Source organism: Penaeus monodon, chromosome 4 (genome assembly GCF_015228065.2).
Source record: "Penaeus monodon isolate SGIC_2016 chromosome 4, NSTDA_Pmon_1, whole genome shotgun sequence".
In the NCBI taxonomy this organism is placed as follows: domain Eukaryota; kingdom Metazoa; phylum Arthropoda; class Malacostraca; order Decapoda; family Penaeidae; genus Penaeus; species Penaeus monodon.
In genome coordinates this window covers 20986681-20995084 of record NC_051389.1, presented here as the reverse complement: position 1 = coordinate 20995084, position 8404 = coordinate 20986681, and the positions used below count along the sequence as shown (strand labels likewise).

The 8404-nt window shown below is 33.6% G+C and overlaps 1 non-coding gene across 1 annotated transcript; it reads left to right on the top strand.

Moving 5' to 3' along the window:
* The first annotated feature begins 3563 nt into the window (after window positions 1–3563).
* On the top strand, window positions 3564–3635 carry Trnap-agg. Its single transcript has one exon. It is a non-coding gene; the product is annotated as a tRNA-Pro (tRNA).
* Window positions 3636–8404: the final 4769 nt, after the last annotated feature.

Below are 8404 nucleotides of genomic sequence, written 5' to 3'. Positions count from 1 at the left end.
AGTATGATCAGTTATCATTACTGTCAAAGGAGCTGAAGCAGCTGAAGCAGCTGAGAGTTGAGGTGCTACTCACTCGGAGGTGAGAAGACCTAGCAGCGCCACGATTAGTGTAGGTGGCTACACCTATTACTGATTGGGCTGCAGCGATGGTCACCATCTCCAGGGAGTAATCATAGCCATCTCCAGCAGATTTCAACTCTCGGTAGTAGAGGTCACTCCAGTCCATGAGCGTATAATGGTATTGAGACTGAAGATTACATTTGGCTTCATGTCTCTTATTGCTGTGTACGCTCCTACTGATGTTTATCAACTTGATGTGAAATAGATATTTTACTCCAAACGTGCATCTGTGACAGACAGCTATCCTTGGTGAGATATTCATATTGTTCTGGGTGACTTCAATGAAATCTGGCTGCGACTTAGCTGGTTATGAGATGTCTGTTGATCCTCATAGCTCAGGGGCAGATGCTGGCAGTGAAAATAGCCTCCTCTTCCGGGACTTTGCTAGGTTCTAGAAATTGAGGATTTCTGGCTCTTCGTATCAGCTTTCTGACCCACATCACTGGACTTGGTACAGCGATATGGTTAATGTGACCACATCACTGGAGGACCCTCTAGAACTGCAGGGTGTATCGGAGCACCGAGTTCTGTGGAACTGATCATATATTAGTTGTGGCTACTCTCCAGGTCCACTTCAGAACCCTCATCGCTCCAATGAACACACAAGGGTTTTTCAAGTGGACAGATTGAGGGAGGGGGAGTGTGCCTGTGGGTTTGCTGAAGCTATCTCTGATCGTTTTGCTGCACACAGAGGCTGACAGACTTTGTTCTTCTGTGGGCCACCTTCTAGTGTGAAATGCTCGATGCAGCCCAAAAATCGATTGGTGAATGCCCAAAAGCAAGTCAGAATTTCATTCTGCAGAAGACACTGGAGGCCACAGATGCTTGTCACACGGCTTGACTCAGGGTATTGAGATTTGCATCGTTCTCTTGTGCACAGGACTAGGTCACTGATGAGAAGGTTCAAGAAACAGTTTATCAGGAATCTTGCAGAGGTCAAAAGCCATTTCCTGGTAAATGACCTTCGTCCTACCTACCAAGCCCTGAGAAATCTGAATTCCAAGCCCTCCTCACAGACAACTTTGGACCGCTCAGCAAATGGCCAGATAATCTTAGATCTTAGGGGTGCAGGTACGTTGGGCTGAGTATTTAGAGTAGTTGTACCAGGTTGATCTTCCAACAATTAACTTGGATACAGGTAGTGTCGAGATTCGGGTCTTCATTTTTTATTAGACCCGGTTCATCACAGCCATCAAAATCGTCGAGGCAGTATTCCTCCATGATGAAAGCTAAAGAGATTTCGATTGTAATCAGAACGGGAGAGTAAAAAATAAATTAAGATAGCAATAATTCACTGCATGATCTTACGAAATAGTAAATTCATATGAAAAATACTCATTTCTCTCTCTCTCTCTCTCTCTCTCTCTCTCTCTCTCTCACACACACACACACACACACACACACACACACACACACACACACACACACACATATATATATATATATATATATATATATATATTTATATATATATATATATATATATATATATATATGTAATATATATATATATATATAATAATATATAATATATATATATATATATAATATATATATATAATATATATATATTATTATGTATATATTATATATATACATATATCTTCTATGTTATATAGTAACAATATATATAGTTAAGATTCTTTCCCATCAAAATTCAGTTTTAAAGAGCAGTTGAACTATTCATATAATCTATATAATATATATATATTATATATTATATATATATATATTATATATATATTATATGATATTATATATATATATATATTTCATATTATATTGTTATATATATATAATATATATATATTATAATATATATTTATATAATATATTTTTGTAGAGTAATATTTTTAGACACATATATATATATAAATATATATATATATATATATATATATATATATATATATATATATATATATATAAATATATATATATATATATATAATATATATATATATATATATATATATATATATATATATTATATATATACATATATATATATTTTATATATATATACATGTATATATATATATATATATGCATATATTATATATGTATATATATATATATATATATATATATACTTGTATATATATATTATGCATTCATGTTGTAATAGGTGGCAATAGTAATTATATATATAATATATATATATATATATATATATAATATATATATATACTATATTATATATATATACTATATATATATATATATATATATATATATATATAATATTATATATATTATCATTATAATTATATATATATATATACATATATATATATATATATATATATATATATATATATATATATACACACACACATACCTTATTAGACCTGCCATTGTCCATTTTGCTTATTTTCTCCTACCCTTACCACATACTAAGACAAACAAGGATATATTAATTGATAATATATTGATTTCAATGTTTTTACAGTTGGCATGTGTTCAGTATGATATAAAATTCTACATTCTTAAAAAAAAAATGCTTGAATTTTATTGATATTGAAACTGCTTTTAAAAATGTTTATCTCCTGTCTTCGGCAAGGCTATGACTTTGGCAATCTTGAATTTATTAGGGTATAATTCAGAATAATATGTAACAAAGGTGGAGCGATGTTTAATTACTGATACTGCAGTGCTATAATCCTGCCTGGAGATAACTTTTTCCATTGTTTGCCGTTGTTCATCAGTTCAGCCTCCGCAATCTCAGTCGCGAAGTTATTCAAAATTTTGTCATCGAGAAACTATGGCTGCAGTGATCGACTGCTCTGGCGAGTCTTAATTCTACTGTAAAGAAGTATGTATTTGGCTTGATTTTTTTTCTTCTTTTTTTCCTTTTTTTCTTTTTTTTTTGCGTCGCTGTCGTTGATTTTTTCATATAATTCGTTATGATTGTTTTCCCCGGTTCAAAACTCTATTTATAACGTTCCATTGACATTTGCTACTGCCTGCATTTCTTCACTTTTCCCGAAAAATATTTAGTTAGTTTATTTTGATTGGTGAGAAGTTAAACAGAGGTCAGGAGAGAATCCCACCAAACCTAAAATTATTCCGAGACGAAAAAAGAGAAAATGTGTTTTTTACTAATTGCTCACATAAGCATGTGTATGACGGTGGTAGTAATGGGCATAGCATTCTTTTATACAATTCAAAATGGCGTAATGTAATAACAATATACAAGCTTATTACTCAAGTTTCACGCATAAGATCGTCAGACTGGTTATGAAAACGATAAATGACCCCCCCCCCCCCCTATGCACATGCACACTAAAAAAGTCACAATTACTGGAGTTCCAATCTTTTAATATTCCAGCAATGGAATGTAATACGCTTAGTCGATAAGAGGGTGTGAGCGGAGTTTCAGTGACCACTAACGGAAGGGAGCGCGCGCGTTGTACCTGACTTCTAGAAACATATTTCATAACGGTCTGATGGTCTAGGGGTATGATTCTCGCTTAGGGTGCGAGAGGTCCCGGGTTCAAATCCCGGTCAGGCCCATGTGCATTTTACGAATGATAGAGACAAAATACGAGAATATAGTCTGATATAGCAACAGTTAATAACCAGACGATTGTACACATGTATGTGTACAATCTCATACTTTATATAAGCATGTCAATGGGTGTGTACATATGCGTAGGAATATATATTTATATGAAAAAAGAAAACAACCACAGTAAGTAATGAAAATAAATGGATCCATTTCGGTTTATAATTCGTCTGAAGAGTAACTCATGAAGAGTTCGAAACGTCACGATTTATTTTCATTACTTACTGTGGCTGTTTTATTTTTCATCTTTGTGTACACGTTACTGTGTTTATATTTATATATCTCGATATGTATATATATATATATATATATATATATATATATATATATATATATATATATATATATATATGTATATATATGTATATATATATATATATATATATATATATATATATATATATATATATGTATATATATATATACATATACATATCACAGACACATGCAGATAAATATGCATATACATATATATGTAAATATGCACAGGCATATACATTTGTGTGCTCGCGCGCAAATGTTTGCTTTTATATGGATACAATATACATATATAACTAGATATAGATAAACATGTACAGAGCCATGGTGTATGCAAATAAATGTAATTCAAGTTACTGCTAAATAATTTTACCAAAGAAAAAAATCTCTCCCTCCACTCACGTATTAGTATAAATATATTGTACATAAGGAATCGTCGGTATCAACGGTGTTTAGTTCTAGCAGGTCCCCGTGTGAATAAATCGGACATTATATTTGCATATAATCTAAGAGCATCCTTCCGTATATCTTCTGTATAGTAGAAGATATACGGAAGTGCCAAATGTGTTCTCTGGTACACTTTCCAGGACATATTTTTCAATGTCTAAATTTTTTTCTTTCTTTCTTTCTTTCTTTTTTCCTTGAGCCTCTTGAAGTTATGAATGGGACCCCAAGAGTATGGAGACGCCTGGTTGGGAACTATTGCACGTCGAGTACATACACATTTTGTCATGAAAAAGTCCCACCACGCTCGCGGTCAAGAGATTAAAATTATTCAGCACAGTTAACGGAAATTTGGCAGAAGTGGGTCAGCCATGGAGACCGGCAGACGTGTGGCAAGTGAACTCAATAATTTCACATTCTGCATGACTGCATGATAGTTTGATGGTCTAAGGGCATGATTCTCGCCGGTCAGGCCCAATTTTGGACTAGAAAGGCATATCAAAGTAGAATGAAGCAGTAAGAATACAATTTAATTACCCTGTTATCAAAGATAAGAAACAATGGTAATGAAGAAATTATGGTATGAATTTTAAGAGATGGGAGTGTATGTGACACACACATATATAAACATACGCGCGCGCGCGTGTGTGTGTGTGTGTGTGCGCGCGCACATGAATGCATACATACACAAGCAGATACACATTTATAATGTATACATATGAATTTTATTTTAATGTGTACAGTATATGTCCTTATAATATATCCATACATCAATATATGCATGTGTGTTTATGTTCGCACACGCTACTAACTACACACGCACATTTTTGCGTGTATGTACGTATATTTATTTATTCATTTATTTGTTTGATAACAAATATATGTGTATGTCTATCTTGTGTTATATCTTTAGATATATGTGTATGTATAGATATACAAATATATTATACACACACACACACACACACACACACACACACACACACACACAACTTCAAGATCCATGATTCATGTGTTGTCTATGGAAAAAAATTACACATGAAAATTAACCCATTCGTGTTGTATCGTTGCTTCGCAGGATGTACTCTCTCTAGGATGTACTCTTTAGGGCGCAGGCCCGGGCAAACTGTGTATAAGAGATGTCAATGCAACCGGCCCCTACATTTCGCATCAGTGATGTATGAAATCCAGGGAAAGGGCAAGAGCCCATATCAACTCAGAACTATTGTTACCTTCAACTTCGCTCCTGAGATCACAACACATCTGAAGATCACGATCTTATTGAGTGTTTATATAACTAAGTGTAAATTCTACGCTATTACAAATTGTGAAACTATTATCTCACAGCGATATCCTTGTGGACCTCAAAGGTCTGGGGAGTCCAGGTTGGGAATCAAGTACGGATGTGTTTATGCAAGAGGTAGACTTTGCTACGAAAACATACCACCATACACAAAGTGAAAACGAATGTCGGTAGCGGAAGAGGGCGGAGCCACGATTACCAGCAGTCAAGGCGCGGCGAGTGTACATAATAATTTTACTTTCTGTATAACTGAGTGGCGGCCTGATGGTCTAGGGGTATGATTCTTCTTCGGGTGCGAGAGGTCACATATGCATATTGCACATATATATATATATATATATATATATATATATATATATATATATATATATATATATATATATATATATATATATATTATATATATACATATATATATACATATATATATACATATATATATATATATATATATATATATATATATATATATATATAAATATATAAATATATATATATATATATATATATATATATATATATATATATATATATATATATATATGTTGTGGACCCCTATTCCATAATACTTTATTAAATGTGCTTCAGTATCAAAACTTATGTTAGATTAATAAACGTTTAATGTTCTCATTAACTATAGTGTATTTTAGATAATTAATCAATGATTTCAAACAGGCAATAATAATATTATTAATTAGTGCAATTCAAGGTTTGAGTTAAATCTTTGGAAAAATTCAATACATTTATTAAATGAATATTATCAATGCAATATAATAAAATTACAATATCAAACTTTACGTGAAACAAAAAAATATATGACATTATTTGGGTTCTTAACTTTTAAATACAACTAGACAGTTATGACTCACTGTTATATTATTATCAATTATGAAACTTGATGAAAATAAAATCAACAATAGGCAAAACTACGTCATATCTTCATGAATCAAATGCATTAAAACAAAATATAAATCATTATAACAGTAATGAATTAATCAGTATCTCAAAGTTGATAATGAATTAGATATTACACAAAATAATCATGATCACCAGACAAGCAAATAGTCAAATTATTATAAACATTTTCAGTGAATTATATATTATGCTAAAAGAAAAATAATCATAATAAAAAACAAATAGTTGATTATAATAAACACAAATTAAGTTGTATTTTTATGTGGCTATATGAATCAAACATCAAGCAAGTAAAATTAATAATCAAGACAAAGTCAAATACTTGATAGACAAAAAATCAGTCTTACGCTCCGTCGGAAAATGACAGGACTGTCAACGCTGAGCTATCAACCTTAGAAAACACTTAATTATTTAATTACACTTATAAACTAAGGTATTATATATAACACAATATTGATATATGACCTTGATGTCATATTGTTACGCCAGTGGGTCTTTGTCTCTGTGCGAAACATGTGTTAACATGAAAAGGATGACCTGGCCATGTGTTAACATGAAGGGACCTGGGCAAACATGATGCAGCTGGCTGTGAGCGGAGGAGCGGAGGAACAAGCCAAGAGACGGAGTTGGGTGCTGCTCCTGTGAAGACCTCGTGTGTGCCCTTGTGACCTGATATATACTTTGTGTTGCCCTGTTATAAGCTGTATCGTGCAGTGTGACATGCTGGTTTACCCCAGTATTGTGCCTATAGAAAAGTGTACGGGCAAATAACTTAATAAAGGAAAGACTGTCATTCTGTGTTTATTTCGTACCCTGCCTCTCCAGGTGGCGTTTCCCCTCTTGGTGTTTTGGGACGCTGTGGTGCTCGGTGCCTCTTGGAGCTGTTTAGTGTTCACGACCCTGTGAATAGCACGCCGTCTGCCTAGCCTGCCTTGTGTTGGTGGCAGAGAGACGAGGCGGTCGGCGTAACAATATTCACAAAAATCTTCATTTTCTTCCTAATCCTAATTATGTTCCCGAATAGCACTCCCACGTTATTGTCTTCCGTTTCTATTTCCTGCCCACTATGTTCCATCACGATGGTGCACTAAAATATTTCAAACATGCTTACCGAGATGAACATGGCTACTGGACGCTACTCCGAAACCTAATCTACATCCTCCGACATTAAGCGTCCTTTTATTTTCGATATGGAGCTCATCCGGTTAAACCCCTGCTGATTATCATTTAATTATTTCTTATAGTTGGAAAGATACCCGCATCAGGACTTTTCTATATCCCAGCACATTTTTAACACTGTATTTATCACTTCTAATTTTTTCTACCTGCCACCCGAGTTCATTTCTTGTTCCCAAACTGATTCCTTATGATCCATATTGCGATTAATTAGAATTGCTTATTGTCTTGCACTCGTGTTACGTGATGATCTCGCCACATTGAGGTCTAAGGCGTCTCTGTTTTTTGCATATGTGTCTTGTCCTTTTGCCCATATTTTTTGTATGGAAGCCACTTCGCAATGTTATTCTATTTTTGGCGTCTCGTCCCAGCTTGTTTGTTTCGCACTTTCGTATGGCATCCGCTTCGCCCTCGTGTTAGCGTGATGACGACTAAGACTTTGAGTATCTACGACATATATATTATATATATCATCGGATGTCACTCAAGCTTGAGTATGACGGAAATGATGAGTGCTTGCACAAGTGGTAGTAGTATTGCGCAGGTATTCTCGCCACCCTGTGGGTCACTGACTGAGGTTCCATACTGCAAGAAGGGATGCCGACAGCACAGATAGCAAC